An 18,595-nucleotide genomic window follows, 5' to 3' on the forward strand; every position below is an offset into this window, starting at 1 on the left:
GAGAGGCTTTCATAAATCAGTGATTCAGAAATGATGAATATTATTGCTTCTGGCAGCTATAGGTGGATTTTACTATTGCCATATTGGGAGTAACATAGAGAGAACTCCTGTGTCCTCTAATTAAAAAGAAAAAAAAAAACAACTCTAAATAACCCTGGTCAGGGGAAAACTATGCTCTGCTATATAGGGCCATGATTGACTGGCTGAGTAGTTGAATGAGTGAAGAAACAAACAGCAAGATAGCAGGATGCATTTCTCTTTCTTTAAGTCCATTGCCCATGTTTTTTTCATCAAAAATTTGTTCAAAAAAGCAGATCACATACTGAATTATAAACTATGAAATATTTGAAACTCTGGAGGAGAGAACTGGGAGATGGCTGAGTGGGTGAAACTCTTGTTGAGCAAGTGTGAGGATCTGAACTTGGATTCTCAGGACCTACAGAAAAGCCAAGTGTGGCTTGCATGCCTGTGACCTCAACACTGATGAGGTAGGTCAGTGCTGAACAGCTCCAGGTTCAATGAGAGACCTTGTCTCAAAAAAAAAAAAAAAAACAAAAAAAAACAAAAAAAAAACCTGTAGAGAATGATAGAGAAAGACATCTGGTGTTGCTCCCCTGCCTCTTTGTTTATATGCACAGGTGAATACACCTTCGGGCACACATACTCACACATGAATATGCCCGTCATGAATATCTCCAGGGGTAACGACTTGGCAAAGGGATTTTGAACTTGAAATAAAAAGCCTGGTTTATAAAAGGTTTTACTTATAAGTCTACCTTCTCTGATTTAAAAACTTTTACTTTGCAAAGGTTCTATTAGCAGAAGGAATAGACTTGCTACAGATCGTGAGGAAAATATTTCCCAATTTCCAAGCTCTGTATTCAACAAAGTATCACATTTAGAATGTGAAAAATAGAGCCATAAAAACAACCAAACAACAAATCTCTTACAATTCAACATTTTATATTCAATTAAATCCAAACATAAAATGGACAATAGGCACGGACAGCTATTTCACTGGAAAGGATATACAGATGGTAAATAAGGACTTTAAAAGACAGATACCCTCACTTGCCACTGGGGAGATGCAGGATAAAACACAGCAATGCATGGCTGCACACCCACCAGGATGCCTAAAATCTAAACTACTAGAAACATCAAAGGCAGAGGCAGCTGCCGGCTATGGCAAAAAAACATCTCAGAAGACAGTTTTGTAATTCCTCTTAAAAGCGAACAGATTCATCTACAATACAGAATATATAGTGCTGAATATTTTTCCTAGAGAAATACACTTATGTGCACACACACACACAAACAAACAAAACCCATGACACATGAAAATTTTGTCAGCTTTATCTCAGTGTTTCCAAACTGGGAACCACCACAGGCCCTTCAGCACATGATGGGTCAAACAAGCCACCATCCATAGGAGTGTGCAATGCTAGGTACTCAGCAATGGAGTTAAGGAGCCACAGAAGCTCATAGCAACCTTGGTGGCTCTCCAGACAAATGTGCTACATAAAAAGCCAATTATTCTGTCTCTGCCTCTTCAGCATATGCTACTGTGTTACTCCCTCCAAGGCTTAATGAACTTTCAGAAGAGGGACAGAAAGAACATGAGAGCTGGAGGATGGGGAAATGAGCAGAAAAAAAAAAAAAAAAAGAAAACACAGCAAAAGAAGCCACTGCTGTCAGGAACTCCCTGCAGCTGTGATTTGCATAACACCTGCATGATACTGAGTCCATATCACAGATGGGGAAGGGGCTCATGAAGCCCCACCTCTCTCTGAGTGACTCCCGGAAATTAATAGTTGTTGGAGGAGGGGCACCACCCATTTTCTTTAGTAGTGTAGCCATTCATAAGTAGTCCTTGTGCCAGTAAATTAACTGCCACCCACACTTGGGCAAGAAACTCAAATTAAATGCATAGGGACAAACACAGAAAGAAGACATAAAAATGGGAAAGAGGGTCTCTTTGAGAATGGCTCCTGGGGAAGAGAGAAGGCAATGAGAGAAAAGACTGGAAGGATAAAAAGAAAATAAATTCATTTTATAAATATGAAACTGTCAAACAATTAAAAATCTTTGAAAAAAAGACCTACCTCAAAGGATTTGCAGAATCTCTGATTCCATGTATAAAGCTGTTTTGAAGTGGATCAGATTGAAGAATTGTAGTTGCCAAGGGTGTTATTGTTGGGGGAAGATGGAAGTGTGGTTAGAAACGGCAACAAGTATTCCCTTGAGGATAGCACTGTTCCTTCTCTTGACTGTGGGAGTGGATGTCTGAACCCACGCAGGTAATCAAGTTGCAAATAATGAAACACTTGAGTAGAATTGAAACTAGGAAGTAAAAATGAGGTCAGTGGACAGCCTCATTTTCAACATTTGGCTGTGAGACTGCACCACAGCCCTGCAAGTTGTTATCATGGAAGGAGACCGGGTAAGAGATACAGGGAAACCTCCCCACCTGAGCTTACAATTATGGATATGAATCTTTAACTATATAAAAATTGAAGTTTAATTAAAGCAATCTTTGAGGAAAAGCCATATGGCTCTCCAGCTGAAGTCAGTGTGTGTCCTGAGCTGACATTTTAAGCTCAGCTATGAGGTTGTCAGCCTCTGTCTGGGAGTGCACCTGCCTCCAGCTGCTCCTGGGAAACTCTGGGCCCTGACATGTTTTGCTGGAGGCAGCAATGCCAGCCTTGAAGGAAAGCCTGCTGCAGGCCCGTTTTTAACTCTTTGGAATTCTGGCCAAATGCTTCAGTCTTCATGGATGACTGAAGGCCACGGTGCTTCAGGGCTAGGGACCTTCTGGGCTTCCTATCCACTGTGCTTGCATGAGCTTTCTTCAGACTGCTGCAGAAGACACTTAAAGTGGATTTCCGAGTTGAAGATATCAACTGCGTATCCTGTTCACCCTTTGCCTGAAGTCATGTATGCCAAGGCAAAACCTTCAAATTTCTCCACAAGGGGCCTTTCTTCCTGATCTCTCTGTATGAAGTGCTATTTTGGATTAAATAAACAGAGCTTGGAGCAAAGTGTTTGGACATCTAATTCCTGATAAAGGCAGCTGGATTAGTGAAACCCAGCTTTGTCTAGAAAGAGCTAATTCAGATCTTGCATCCACAGAATGGGCTCAAATATGAGAACTCTTGTATTTCTATCCACCATCTCTGAGGCATGGTAATTTGGAAAGATCATTAGAAGGCAAAACAAATAATGATTGTTTATGTACCAGTCAGTTCAGAGTTCCAAAATGAAATACAGTAGACAGGGTGCCACGAAGAAGAGAGATTTGTCTCTACTGATACTAAAGCTGAGAAGCCCCAAATCTCATATCCAGTTTCGTTCTTGGTGTGGGCTCTTCTTGCTTGTTAATGGGGTCTTAATACCTCCATCCTATTTGTGCACAGAGAGATTCTTTTCTCCTCTTCCAACTTTTATACCTCTTTCTTGTCTCTTCTCTCTCCTTCTTCTTTCTCTTCTTCTCTTTTCCTTTCTGTGGTCTCTGTAGTTAGAGACCACAGCCTTTGAAAACCTTCCCATCCCCTTCTCTCCACTCTTCTTTCCTCCCCTCCCTCTCCCTCCCTTCCTTCTATCCTTCATTCATTTCTTCTGTCCCCTAGAGTCTGGATACAGAGAGCAAGTAGGCCTGCAATTTGTTATATTGTCTAAGTTGACCTACAAGTGGTGAACTGGCCCAGCCTCCCAGGTGTTATAGCCATGCACTCTAGGCCTCTATTTCCCTCTCTTAAAAAGCAACCAATTTTACCAGACTGTAACCTTCAACCCATATTACGTCTTAGTTATCTACTATAAGTCCTGTTGACAAATACAGTACCTAGATGGGTTTGTGCTTCATTATATGATTTGACGAGAATCTCAATCCATAGCAGCTCCCTTCGAGAAATTATCTGGCATGCAGTGAATAGTCAGAATATGGAGGTGTTTATCATTTGATTATTTTTAATACTCTGCCAATAAGTAGCAGGATTAGGTGAATTATAGTTACCTAAGCAAAAGAGGAAATTTTTATATAATAAGAAAGTGTTATCTTTCAAATACAGGTTGGGAATGAAACTGGCTTTCAGGAGGTTTCTAGAAATGAGAAACTGAAGCTGTATCTCTTGCCATCCGTTCCCATCTCCTGTACACTCATTTGTTGTACCCTGGGTTTTCCCTCCCTTAAGTATTAAGTGGCAAAGATGGCCACATTTACTGTCCTCCTGATGCTGTTTGCCCCAGGTAGAGCTCTAGCCCAAACTCATTCACTTGGTAAAATTTTAGATTTCTAATGAGGAAGGAAGTTGCTGTGCTTGACCCAGGCTCTATACTGGTCTATGCCTAGTAGTTAGAGACCACAGCCTTTAAGAACCCAGCTGCGAGCCAAGTGCAGGAGCACATGCCTCTAATCCCAGCACTCTGGGAGGCAGAGGCAGGTAGGACTCTGTGAGTTCGAGGCTAGCCTGGTCTACAAAGCAAGTCTAGGGTGCCAGGACTACACAGAAACCTTGTCTTGAAAAAACCAAACCAAACCAAAGCAAACAAACAAAAACAAAACAACACAACTCCCCTCCCCCCCCAAACAAGAAAGAAACAAACGAGAACCCAGGTGTGTGTTTTATAGGAAAAAAAAAAAAAAGCAAAACAGTAGATAGTGGTCATGATAAACTAGCTTATCTTAAAGTAGTTACTCTCCTATAGGCTGTATGTGCCTGGGAATGGGTAGGAGGTCCTGATAATACTCACATTGCTGAGCTGATCTATACCTGACTCCTCCCACTTCACAGGATCTCCATATTGCCAGCAAAGCTATCACAGGAAGGTACACAACTTTCCCTCCTCTTTTCCGACCCTTTTCTCTTGCTGAGTACCTTTCTGACTGTAGATTGTTTTTGAAAATTCAGGCTTTTAAAATACAACCAGTTACTCCAGAAACAATTGTTTTAAGGACTGGCAAACTTTCCAGTCAGTCCTTCCCTTTTGCAAAGCTAAATTTGAATGTCTCCAAGCTGTCTCCTGTGTTTCTGGATATTTCACTGTCACCTCACAGAATTCTCACACAACAGGAAAGTGTTTAAGGGTATAGCTTCTTAGGCAACTAGAAACAGTGCCCCCCACCCTGTGTTTGTTTTATAGCCTGGTTCTTCCACATCCAGCATCTTTAGCTAGCTGTGTCAGCACTTTACACCAGCTGAGACAGTCTGGTGTCCTTTCTCTCTGCACTGCCCTCAGGTCAGGCACAATGACTTCTGTCAATATGTAGTAAAATCCTAATGGAGAATGCTCATGGCATGTCTCCTTTGGAGGAAGAGTTGGAGGGTGAATTCTGTAGAGAAGAATATAAACAGTAAGAACCCCCAGAAACAGAGGATGGAGAAATGACTAAATATCATTTTGTTTTTCTACCCAACCCTCTTCCTTACAAAAATACAGAATACTCAGTTCTTGGACCTATTGAATTCTATGGTTCAGTTGAATTAAATATTGTATATATTTACAGCAAAAGCTTTCCTAACCTCACTCCCTCTAACTGACTTTCCTAGCTAACCAATAAGGCTTGATCTTCTGCAAAACACTCCAGCTTTGAGCTGTAGACAGGTGAGCAGTTTCCAGCAGGAGGCCTTGGAGCATCTTACAGGCATGCATTATGTGAAAACTCTATTATAAACTAAGGCTACTCTATGACACAAAGAGAATATTATTTCTGAAACTGAGAAACTTTGAACTTTCCAAAGATAAAGCCAGTATGAAATGCTGCTTTACAAATTGGTGGCCACTTTCATCTAGTCAATATAAGTAGAAAAACACAGAGGCAAAAATCAAAAAGATCTAGATGACATCTCTATTCAGAAGGTATCTCAAACACCTGAAAGTCTTTCATCTTCAAAAGGACAAACTGTGAGAATAGAGTGCTTCACAGACATAGTCTATACCAATTAAGCAGGACTCTTCTAAGGAAGCCAGGTTCAAAGCAGCAGCCATGATCTGCTTTCCAGGAGGTAAACACACAAACATGCACATTAACTGTTATGCAAGTTGAAATAAAATGTTGAGACTATATGTGAATCTTTTAAAGTACTCTACTGTTTTAATTTTTCTTTATTTTTTAAGAATTTCATGTCTGTAATCAAATGAAATGTGGTTATATCTATTGTCTTAGTTTGGGTTTCTTTTGCTGCAATGACACTATGACCAAAAAAGCAAGTTGGGAATGGAAGGCTTTGCTCAGCTTACATTTCCAGATCATTGTCCATCACTGGAGAAAGCCAAGGCAGGAACTCAGGCAAGGCAGGAATGTGAAGGCAGGAGCTGATACAGAAGCCATGGAGGGGTGCTAATTACTGGCTTGCTCCTTGTGGCTTGCTCTACCTGCTATCTTATAGAACCTAGGAGCCTAGCCCAGGGATGGTACCATCCACCATGGGCTGGGGCCTCCCCCATTGATCACTAATTGAGAAAACACCTTAAAGATGTCCCTGGAGCCTGTGAACGCCACAGCCATAGGTTCTTAGCCAGATTTCTGATATAAGGTCTATTGCCTTCTGTGGAACAGGTTTAAAATCCTAGCATTGATGACTGCAGACTCATAGTTAAGAGAGGGACAGAGGAGGCTTCTGTGACAACCCCTACCAACCCTAAAAAGTAAAGGCCTAGATAAATAGCTACTAAAGAGAATTCTTCAAATTGTGATAAGGATGCAAAAGTGTAGCTCTCCACATGATGGCTTCTGGCAGGGGTTGGGATAGGAAAAGGACTCAGTTTTCTTTAAAGGGTGGGAACTTGGGAGGAATGGGAAGAGAGTGTGCTCAGGGTTCATAGTGTGAAATTATTAAATAATTAATAAAATACTATGAAAAAATACAATCAGGAAGTAGTTGGTTTTCTCTATAACATTCATGGCACTATTGCATCCATAGATATAGCTTGCTATGCTCATCATTATTGTAGTTCACAGAGTTCACAGATAGATAAGGCTGTTGATGGCTTCACCCACAGCAGCCTATGTAACATCTTTCAGTACTATGAGACCTAGGCTAGCTTGATCTTATATGGGACCTGTGCAGATAATCACAGTTGCTGTGAATTCATGACTGCAATACCATGCCATTTCCTTAAGACAGCATCTCACAGCACTCCTCCCCAATCTCCCAGTCTTACATCTGCCTCCTCTTCTGCTATGCTTTCTGAGCCTTGGCGATGGTTGGATTAACATATGAGGTCCTGTTTAGGGCTAAGCACTCATTCTCTTAATAGCAACTCTTTGACTAATATGATTCCCTCTATTAACTACTCTCCAGTGCAAAAAGAAGTTTCTCTGACCTAAGTTGAGACCAGTTTATTTCAATGAGCATGAACATAAATGTTTAAGAGCTGTGATCATTCATAATAAATAAATAAATAAATAGATAAATAAATAAATAAAGCAACAAACAAAAACAAAAGCCCAAACCCTAGGGCATATGACCTCACTATTCATAGGCTTTTGACTGGGAATACCATCCCTGACATGAAATTCTCTAGTCGTGAGCATGCCTCAAATCCAATAAGAAAGTGGTTAGTTACCACTTAAAATTTCACGACTACCGCACCAGTTAGCACATCTTGGCATTGTTGCATGCAGGCTCAAGTACTTAGCAAGACCACTGGCTTCTTTTCTCTTCCAACAGCCTTGCAGTACCTTCTGGCACTTGAAAGCTAAACACCTGGGAGAAATTTTTGTTGCAACCACTGTGCCAGAAGTGATTGTGGCAACTTCCTTTTTTTGTGGCATTGAACAGAGACAAGGAGAACCAAAAGTGAAGAATAAGAACTTAGAAGTGGGTGGGTGTGACTCAGGCCTCCTAAAAGTTGTTATGTTAAATAATTTCTGTGAAGTGCTTATCACATGTTCTAGTGCATACCAAGTAAGCATTCAGTAAGTACTGGAGACAATTGGAGTAGTAATATTTATGAATATATATAATGGCAGTTAGTGACCACCAGGCACTGATATAGATGTTGTGGTCCTGAAGCAGGGAGCACAATGCTTGTTCAAAGTTATGGGTTGCCAGGAAGCAGAAATGCAGCAGAACAGCTGGGGTGATGCATTCATTAACCACTATTGAGGGAATACCTGTCAGGCACCAATAAACTACTGTACAAATTGATGTAATTATAGTGCAGCTTGTCCCTGATACCAGAAGCAGTAAAGTGTAGTATGGGAGACAGGAGCTAAAATAAATCTCTGCAGTGAACCATGGGAGAATTTGCTGTCCACTGGGTACATGTGACTGTAATTAATTCCCAGGGCAGCTAATCTAGGGTAGAGGTTATGAATTTTTAGAGTATCCTCTGAACAAGTTTGAGAGAGCCATCACTCCACACTGTAGACACCATGATAGAAGGGAAGACCCTCTAGCAACAGAACAAAGAATAAGTATTTTTTTTTACATTTTATTCATTTCCTATCCCAATTGTAGGCCCCTTCTTCATCCCCTCCTGGTCCCACTCTCCCTCCCTTATCTAACCCTCATCCCTTCCACTAGTCCACTAAAAGGGGGAATTGTCTTCCCCTTTCATCTGACCCTAGCTTATCAAGTCTCATCAGGACTGCCTGGATCCTCTTCCTCTGTGGCCAAGCAGGGCTGCATCACTAAGAGGAAGTGATCAAAGAGAAGGCAACCAAGTTCATGACAGAGGCAGCTCCTGCTTCCCTTACTCAGGAACCCACATGGAGAGCTGCCTATTGGCTACATCTGAGCAGGGGTTTATGTCCTCTCCGTGCATGGTCCTTGGTTTGGTGCAACTGTCTCTGCAGGGCCCACTGGGCTCCGATATGTTAGCTTTGTTGGTCTCCTTTTAGAGATCCTGTCCCTCCAGGTCTTTCTGTACCACTCTCCCTTCTTCCATAAGACTCTCTATGCTCTGCCCAAAGTTTGGCTGTGAGTCTCAGCATCTGCCTTTGATCCCTTGTTGGGTGGAGCCATTCTGAGGACCTTTTTGGTAGGCTCCTGTCCTATTCTCTCTCTTCCAAAACTTCTGGTGTCTATCATGTTTGCCATTCTGAATGAGATTTTAGCATCTTCCTTAGCGTACTTCTCGTTGATTAGCTTCTTTAGGTCTAAGATTTTAGTATGGTTCTCCGATATTATATGGCTAATATCCACTTATAAGTGAGTCTTTCTGGCTCTGGGTTGCCTCACTCAGGATGATCTTCTCTAGTTCCCACCATATGCCTGAAAATTTTGTGATTTTTTTTTGTTTTTAATAGATGAGTAGTATTTCATTGTGTAAATGTACCACAATTTCTGTATCAGAGCTAAACAGAGAATTCTCAATAGAGGAATATCGAATGGCAGAGAAACATCCATCAGAATGTCCAAAATCAAAAATTCAAGTGACAACACATGCTGGAGAGGTTGTGGAGAAAGGAGAACCCTCCTCCACTGCTGGTGGGAATGTAAACTTGTACAATCACTCTGGAAATCAATCTGGCGCTGTCTCAGACAACTAGGAATAGCACTTCCTCAAGATCCAGCCATACCACTCCTAGGCATATATCCAAAAGAGGCTCAAGTACACAATAAGGACAATTGCTCAACCATGTTTGTAGCAGCCTTATTTGTAATAGCCAGAAGCTGGAAACAGCCCAGATGCCCCTCAACTGAAGAATGGATGTACAAATTGTGGTATATCTACACAATGGAATATTACTCAGCAATAAAAAAAGCAAGGAAATCATGAAATTTGCAGGTAAATGGTAGGATCTGGAAAAGATCATCCTGAGTGAGCTGTCCCAGAAGCAAAAAGATGCACACGGTATATACTCACTCATATAGATATATAATATAGGATAAACCTACTAAAATCTGTACACCTAAAGAAACGAATCAAGAGGGAGGACTCTTGCTAAAATGCTGAATTCCTATCCAGAAAGGCAAAGAGGATGGACATCAGAAGAAGGAGAAAAGAGGGAACAAGTCTGGAACCTGACACAGAGGACCTCTGAAAATCTCTGCCCTGCAGACTATCAATGTAGATACTGAGACTTATGGGCAACCTTTGGGCAGAGTGCAGGGAATCTTAGGAAAGAAGTGGGAAACAATAAGATCTGGAGAGGACAGGAACTCCACAAGGAGAGCAACAGAAACAAAAAAAAAATCTAAGCACAGAGGTCTTTCCTGAGACTGCTATTTCAACCAAGGACTATGCATGGAGATAACCTAAGACCCCTGCACAGATGTAGCCCATGACAGTTCAGTATCCAAGTGGGTTCCATTGTAATAGGAACAGGGACTGTCTCTGACATGAACTGATTGGCCTGCTCTTTAATTTCCTCCCCCTGAGGGGGAAGCAGCATTACCAGGCCACAGAAGAAGACAATGCAGCCACTCCTGATGAGACCTAATTGACTAGGATCAGAAGGAAGGAAAAGAAGTCCTCCCCTATCAGTGGACTTGGGGAGGGGCATGCATGCAGAGGGTGGAGGAAGGGAGGGATTGGGATGGGAAGGGGGAGGGAACCACGGAGGGGATACAAAGTGAGTAAAGTGTAATTAATAAAGAAAAAAAAACTGCCTATAATGTCAGTGCTCCTATGACAGAAAGAGATATGGAAACAGAACAATCCATGGAGGTGGCAAGTCTTGTGATGCAACAATGACCAGCAGAAGAGATGCTGCCAAACAAAGTAGAATGCAAAAACCTGACACTTCAGGTTGTCCTGAGATCTCCACTAGAGAACTGTGACACTTGCATTGCTGTACTGACCCATAAACACACAGCATAAGCACAAACATAAATACACACAGACACAGAGCAGAGAGACAGAGAAATAAAATACATAATTCCACAGATATGGCATGGGAATTTAGAGCTGTACATATAGGTCAACAGAAAGCAGTATGGAAATTTATACCCTGTAGAACAGCACTTTTTTTTTCCATTTTTCTGGATATCCAATATGTTTTGTATGAGATGGCCAGTGTTCCTAACACCACCAGCCTTCATTTCTTGCCCTGAGAGAGACATTACTGCCTGGATGCCAATGGCACAGGGAGGAATTGGCTTTTAACTCAGATTTTAAGTCTGAAAAGCACCAGTGAAATTGGGCAACAAAAATCTCATGGTGTCCTCTCCTTATTTGGAAAAAAAAGGAGCTCACCCAAGTTTTCTTTAGCATTTGAGTTCATGTCTGAGGTTATTAACTGAGTGCACTTTATTTTCCGTATGAGAAAACTAGCAGAGAGACAGAGAGAGAGAGAGAGAGAGAAGAAGAAGAAGAAAAGAAGAGGAAGAAGAAGAAGAAGAAGAAGAAGAAGAAGAAGAAGAAGAAGAAGAGAGGGGGAGACAGAAAGAGAGAGAGAAAAAGAGAGAGAAAGAAAGAGAGCAGGTAGTTCTTCCCATCTCAAACCTAGTAAAGACAGAAGGAAATGAACTCAGGTCCAAATGACCCAAGGCTATTCTTACTACATCTTAATTTGCAGGAAGAATTTTTCAAAAGTTTTTCTGTTTTAACAGAAGGGACCTTAGCAGTGTTTCATATCTAAGTGTTGATGGCATTCATTTGCCCTCCTATTCTAAAGTTGGTCTGTGTGGCCAACCATTCACTAACTTTTTCACATCTGTAGCCCCACAGGGCCATTCTTGCTTAGGCTCAGGGAACCTCAGAACTCAGAATGATGACTGGTTGTTTTGCTTTTTTAATCATCTGCTCTCTGATGGCTCAGTTGGAATCTATTTAGGATGCAGCCCAGACATCAAAACTCAAGCAAAGAAAAACTCAGTTCATACAAAGAAAACCTTGCCTTAGCTCATCACTGAAAAGCTTGGTACAGTTACATTTGTTTAGGGCACTGAGGCTTCCACAAAGACTCAGGAGCAAATCTCAGGCAAATTCTGAGAAAAGCCAGTTCCACCACTGGAGCCAATTTGAAGCAAGCTTTTAATTAAATACTAACCAGAATGGGCTTTTTTCAGGACCACTGTCTGAAATTCCCAGCTGAGTGGCTTGAAATATGTTTTACAGGGGCTTAAATGGACAAAGCTATATGGCCACCATATTTTCCCATGAGGCTTTGTTATTTTCCAAACACTACAACTCCCAGTACACCAGAAAGTTACCCCATCCTTGGGCTGGTGGGGCTCACAGGTTAAATGTGGATCAAGTCCAGGGGTGTTTAGATAGGACCATAGTCTTTAGCAGACCTTCATGCTAGTTAACTGGTGATTCTGAAATGTGTCTAATGTAAAGGCTCTTGGAGAATGGGTGACTGAAAATAAAAGTCACCTGACCATGTGATTGCTTTCTGTGCTCTTACCTAGAGCACTAACCAAGATGCAGTAACCAAGATGGTCAATACCTCTGAAGTCAGTAAACATTAGGAAGATCAAATATGTCTTCCAGTGTCATTGAAATGCCGTGCTTCTGAGCTATGTAGAGGCAGAAGCCTTTGAAATCCTTAAGCCAGAAGCTACTGGCTGGTTTATTCACATTCCTTACTGCTTTGGAGCTAATCTTATAATTGGGTAGGGAAGAGGTCAACCACAGTGAGGCTAACCCTGTTGCCAGGACTGTTTTAATCCGTGATGTGAGATGCAGAGAGTCCTTGTGTAAGCCATGTGTTGAGCTTCTAGGTTTTGTTATCATTTGGCTGTTTACAGCTTGATGTGCCATAAGAGCCGTACTATTGGGAACGGCATCAAGTGAATACTCAAGGATGCAATGAGAATGAGAGCAGAGGCATCGGCCAGCCTGGAAGCAAGACGTTTAACTCTTCCGGACTCTATCTATCAGACAGGAAGTATAGGTTATATTCATATTTAGTTTTGGTTTTTTAAAAGTTAAGAACTAGGAATGACATATATGAGACCAAATAAAGTTCTCCGTATGAAATGTCGTGTGTTTTTACAAAAGAACCAAGTAGAAATTTCAGAAGTTACAAATGTTGCTGCAAATAAAGTCTCAGTGGGCATATTAAATATGTACACAATTGAAAAAAAATAATTAGGAAGCTGGAAGACTAAATACATTCACCCAGAATGCAGCATAGAAAAATATAAAACAGAGAACGGGAGATAATTTAAATAAAAATGAACCATCCAACTTAAGTCTAAAAGGGGGTGGGGTAGGAGGGACTAGAAAGGATGACAGAGAAGCAGTATTCAAGCAATCCTACGTTGTTCAAGTTGGTAAATCATGGCTTTGTTGCCCAGAAAGCACAACCAAGTCTCAAGCGAACACTTTGAACTCAGTTAAGTAAGTGTATGTATACAGATTTGCTTTATAAAGTGCGTAAACGCGAGACCAAGCAGAGAATATATATATTCTTCAATAGTACACTTGGAGCCAAATAACTTCTATTGGTCTATAGCTGAATAGCATAAGGAATGAATGCCATACATACCATCTATCTGATTTCAGTGTAAACAACTGAAAAATAAGTCCAACAACATGACTTAATTACTAATATTGTGAGAATGTCAGTGGTACTAATGTTTTAGCACCAAGAGTCTCACTGATGGATCATGAATAACTCTAAGTATATGATGTATTTCTGTCACTCAGGCTTAGTGTCTGGCTGTTAAAGATTTGGGGCTAGAGTGGGGTTCCCTCTTTCTTCCCAGGTAATTTCTGTTCATTGCTGTCTTAGTTTAGAAGATGTTTATATTGCAACTGAACTAAATAAATTTGTGTGTGTATAAAGTATCTGTCCCTAATAAATCTTGAGTAAGCTAATTAGATCCTCTGTACCAATTTTCTCATTTATAAAATGAGGACATTAATAATGCCTGATCATAGTATCGTAAATCATAAATTTAGTAACATGTTAAATTATTCTCATAATATCGTTTGTTGATATCTTAGTCTGGTTATTGTTGCTATAACACACATACCCAAGACTGGGCAGCTTATGGAGAATAAGAATTAATTTGATTCACAATTCTAGAGTTGAGAAGATTCCAGGATTCTTCTTTGTGTGGGTCCTGCAACGGCTTGGTGTATGGTGATGGACTATTGTATCATATTCTGGCAGAGAATGTTGCATGCTGGGACATTAAACTGACTAGATGGAGTTGCTACCCTCTGTGTTATAGTGCCTCTAATGCCACTGTGGGGCCAACTATAATAACTTCCTTTAATCCCAGTGGTTTCTCGAAGGCCTTACCTCCAAATGTCAATACAGCGTCTGTCAGTGATTCAAGGGCACACTAAGTGATCAACCCTAGCCTACAATTAGAGAATCTGGTAATAACGGTCTATAGGACCTAGAGAAGAGAAGGGGTGGGAGGTATAGGGAAGCCTTGAGGCTTCAGGTTTATTTTATATGAGATAAAATTTTGAAAAACTTTGAATGGTTTTATGAGAGAACTATGTCAGAAGCATACCTGGACATACTTAGATTTTACCACAGTATCATCATTCAGTGAATAATAATAAGTTTACAAGATGTGTTGATTTTGTTGGTTTTGGTTCACCAATTGCAGCAGATTTCATTTTATAGGTATGGCTGCGGGCTGTAATAAGTTCTTTTATTTCAATATTAATTACTAATATTAGCCTTCAGCTTATATGTTATGCTTCACATAATAATGAATATATGCACACACACATGCATTATATATGCACATATGTGTTGTAGAATTGTTATGTGTAAAAGCAACTTTTATTCTCCTGATGTAATTGTTGTCTTTCTATTTCTTTCTGAACTCTTCCTGACTTGTTCAGATCAGTTGTTCTGGCTCAAAACTCCTCTCCAAGCTGACTGATTCAAACTTGCTTCTCTTGGCTTCTCCTGAATTGCTCTACTTCTGAACTCCACGAACTGCAGTGAACTGCATGAATTCAACTGCACTCAACCAAACTGCACTGAACTGCCTGTATGGTACCATTCTGTAATGAACTCAACTCTACTGTAATGTCTTTTCTACTGAACTCATTACTCTTCTCAACTCCTTTCTCTAGTGAACTGTCCTCTCTACTGAACTCTCTGTACTCTACAATATTGTTTTCTGTACTCTCTCTCTTTCTACTGTACCCTTATCTCTCTTGCTCTCTCTCTGTGCTGCTCTTAAATAGCTTCTTTTCCCTATCTGTTCTCATGAGAGTTGGGTGTATCCTATCTCTGACTTATTCTGTCAAATCTTTTTCTGATTCATCACTTTGTCTATCTCTCAATTAGACATTGTTTGGGATTAAAGGAGTATACTAAAGGTGTGTCTATATTCCCATTAGAGGGATTAAAGGTATACACTATAAGGGTATTTCTGTATTCTAGCTGACCTGTATTCTACACAGACCTAGATCTTTGGATGTAATCCCTTGCCAAAGTAGCCATGTTGCTAGATAAAAATTCCTCTACAGCTTAGAAAGGATTAAAGCAGCTTCAGAGTTCAGGGGCCCATACTGAAGTTAGAGGGAGAAAACTAAAGTAGATGTAAGGAAATTTCTGTAAGGGACCAGATAAGTTTTGGAAATTGTAGGCACAGATTTGTTTATGGCGTAGTGGCATAGTGTTGTCAAATGCATGTCTGGGTAGCACACAATTCTTAGTGTCACATAGAGTCTGTGTTTCCCAGGTGGAAGAAACTGTATTTGAGCTATGTCCCTTGTCCTAGGGACAAAGAGTTCCTTCCTAGATGAAGCTTATAATGAATGATTAGGTGATAGGTCAGTATGCTTGCCATGTTGCACTTTTAAGGTGCTGCTCTTTCTATAATTCCACAGGAGTCTTCACCATTCACCAGTTTGATGTTTGTTCAATACCTTCAAGAATCTAGGTTATCTGATATGATTTATATACCCATATGGGTCCGTGTATTATTGAGGTAGTTTGAGAAGTTAATAGGTAGTAATATATTATTTTCTGTATTCCTGGGATTATGTTGAACAGATGGTCACTGATCATTGATACAAAGATGTAAAATCATTCTGCCTCAGCACATGCTCGCAGCATGAAGCTAACTGCTGACTCAGGGCAAGACCCAGCTGGAAACCAGGGTGTGACAGTTTAAATAGGTTTTGCTCCATAGACTCATGTGTGGCCATGTGGGAGGATGTGTGTCACTGTGGTGGTAGGCTTTGAGGTCTCAGATGCTTAAGCTAGGTTTACTGTGGCAATCATTTCTGCTGCCTGCAGATTAAGATGTTGAACTCTCAAGCTCCTTCTCCAGCACCATGTGTGCCTGCATCCTGCCATGTTTCTGCCACAGTGATTGTTAGGGTATGGAATACACTGAAAGAACAATCCCAGACTCTAGTAACATGCAAGCAACAAAGGGCCTTTATTCTGCAGAAGTCCAGCATGCTGGGGTCACCATATTTACAACATGGCAGTGACCCTGAGGGGATCCCGAAGTCCCTTTCTAAAGCCAGAAAGAGGAATTTCTGCTGTGGATATGTGATCTCCAGTGGGTTTGGCTGGTGCTCATGGGGGCTACATGGCTCTGGTCAAGACTTAGGTGCTTTTCAAACTGGTAGTTAAGCAACTTTATCTTCCCCAGGCTAGGAGCGTGTGTGTGTGTGTGTGTGTATTTTTCCTGTAACTCTTAAGCCTTTCCTTTCTAGCAAGAAAATGAAGCCTGTCAAGGAGTTGGTCAGCCTTATTTAGCCAGGCTCTCTCAATGATAATGGACTAGACTACTGAGACTATAAGCCAGCCACAAATAAATGTTTTCCTTCATAAGAGTTTTTGTGGTCATGTTGTCTCTTCACAACAATAGAAACCTTAACTAAGACAGAAGTTGGTGCCAGGGATTGGGGTATTGCTATGCTAGGTCTGATGATGCTTTTGTTTGGAGGAATGTGGACTTTGTGACTTTGGATTAGAAAAGCGTCTGAATGCTTTAAGTGGGTGCTTAATGGTCCATACTATTAGAATCACAGAAGACAGTGGTGCTGAGAGTGGTATGAACTGTGGGGACCTGGCTCAAGAGGTTTTGGAAGTGAAGAATTTTAGTATGTTGCCTGGAGACTGTTCTTGTGATATTTAGGCAAAAAACATGGCTGTGTTTTGCTGTTGTCTGAAAAGTCTGCCTGAGGCTAAATTGAAGAGTTTTGGGTTAGTTGCAGAGGAAATTTCAAAATAACCTATTATCAACTCTGTCCTGGGGTTAGTTAGTGCTCACTCTTATGAAAATTTATAATGAAAAGGAGCATGCTGAGTAAAGAAAAATTCCAAACATACAGATTGAGGAGAAAGGGGGCACCAAGAAGTGGAAAGGAGCCAAGTCCTGTGGTTAAGAAGATAAAGAAATTAAAGAAAATCCTGCTGTTAACTGGAATAACAGGAGTGACCTCAGGGCAAGACCCCACCCAGCTAAACTTCCAACTTGTGAAAAGGAATTAAAGAAAAGCTTAGAGATGGATGTGTCAGTGCACACCTTTAATCCCAGCATGGTGGAGGCAGAAGAAGGCAGATCTCTGAATCTGAGGGCTGCCTGGTCTACAGATCAAGTTTCAGGACAGCCAAACTTAGGCAGGGATAGAAACCATGGAGAACAGAAAACTCGTGAATATACAATTGAACAAGAGGGCCATGTTCCTGCCCCAGTAAGCAGTAGGACTTGACAGCTTCAGCCTCATGGTTCTGGCTTTAGAGTCAAGACTAGAAGAAAGAGGATGTGAAACCCCCCTGACAACTAAGGAAAGCCACTGAGGCCAGGCATATGCCACGGGTGTCTCTGCATGGGGGGCCTAGAGAGCATTGTGTGAAGCTATGAAGGTGAAGCCTGGATTGTCTTTGAGACCCCCAAGTTGTTGGAGATGCCAGAGCTGTGGGATACCTGCCCAGGAAAGCTGCTAACAGGGAGTGGAAATGGCTCCAAAGTAAAAAAAAAAAAAAAAAAAAAAAAAAAAAAAAAAAGTGTGTTGCAGTCTACAAAGCTGAAAAGAGTTGAAGATCTGAAAGCATTTTAATATCAGACATGGAGATGTAGAGTTTGGAGTTTGCCCAGCTGGTTTTCGGTCTTGTTTTAGTCCAGTATTTCCTCACTATACTCCCTTTTTCCCTTTTAGAATGGTAATGTACATTTTGTGCCATTGTATGTTGGAAGTATATGATCTGCTTTTTCAGTTTAATTCTACAGGGGATTACAGTTAAGAGACTGCATGAGTCTCAGAAGAGACTTTGGACTTTTAAACAAGATTGAGACTGTTACAGACTGTAGGAGTCTGGGGGACTGTTATAGACTATGGGGACTTTTGAAGTTGGACTTGAATTCATTTCTGCATTATGTTAAACACACAAGCCTATGGGGGCCAGGAAGTGGAATGTGGTGGCCTGAATAGGAATGACCTCCATAGGTCCATAGGGAGTGGCACCATTAGGAGGTGTGACCTTTTTGGAGTAGGTATGGCCTTATTGGAGGAAGTGTGTCACTGGGGGATGGTATGCTTTGAGGTCTCAGATGCTTAAGCTAGACTTAGTGTGGCTCTCTCTTCCTATTAACTGAGGATCAACTCTCAGCTCCTTCTTCAGCGCCATGTCTGCCTGCATGCTGCCATGCTTCTGCCATGATGATAACGGACTAAACTTCTGAAACTTTAAGCCAGCCCCAATTAAATATTTTTCATTATAGGAGTTGTGGTGGTCATAGTGTCTCTTCCTGGCAAT

The sequence above is a fragment of the Psammomys obesus genome, unplaced genomic scaffold (genome assembly GCF_907164565.1).
Source record: "Psammomys obesus unplaced genomic scaffold, mPsaObe1.curated_primary_1811, whole genome shotgun sequence".
NCBI classification, from domain to species: Eukaryota; Metazoa; Chordata; class Mammalia; order Rodentia; family Muridae; genus Psammomys; species Psammomys obesus.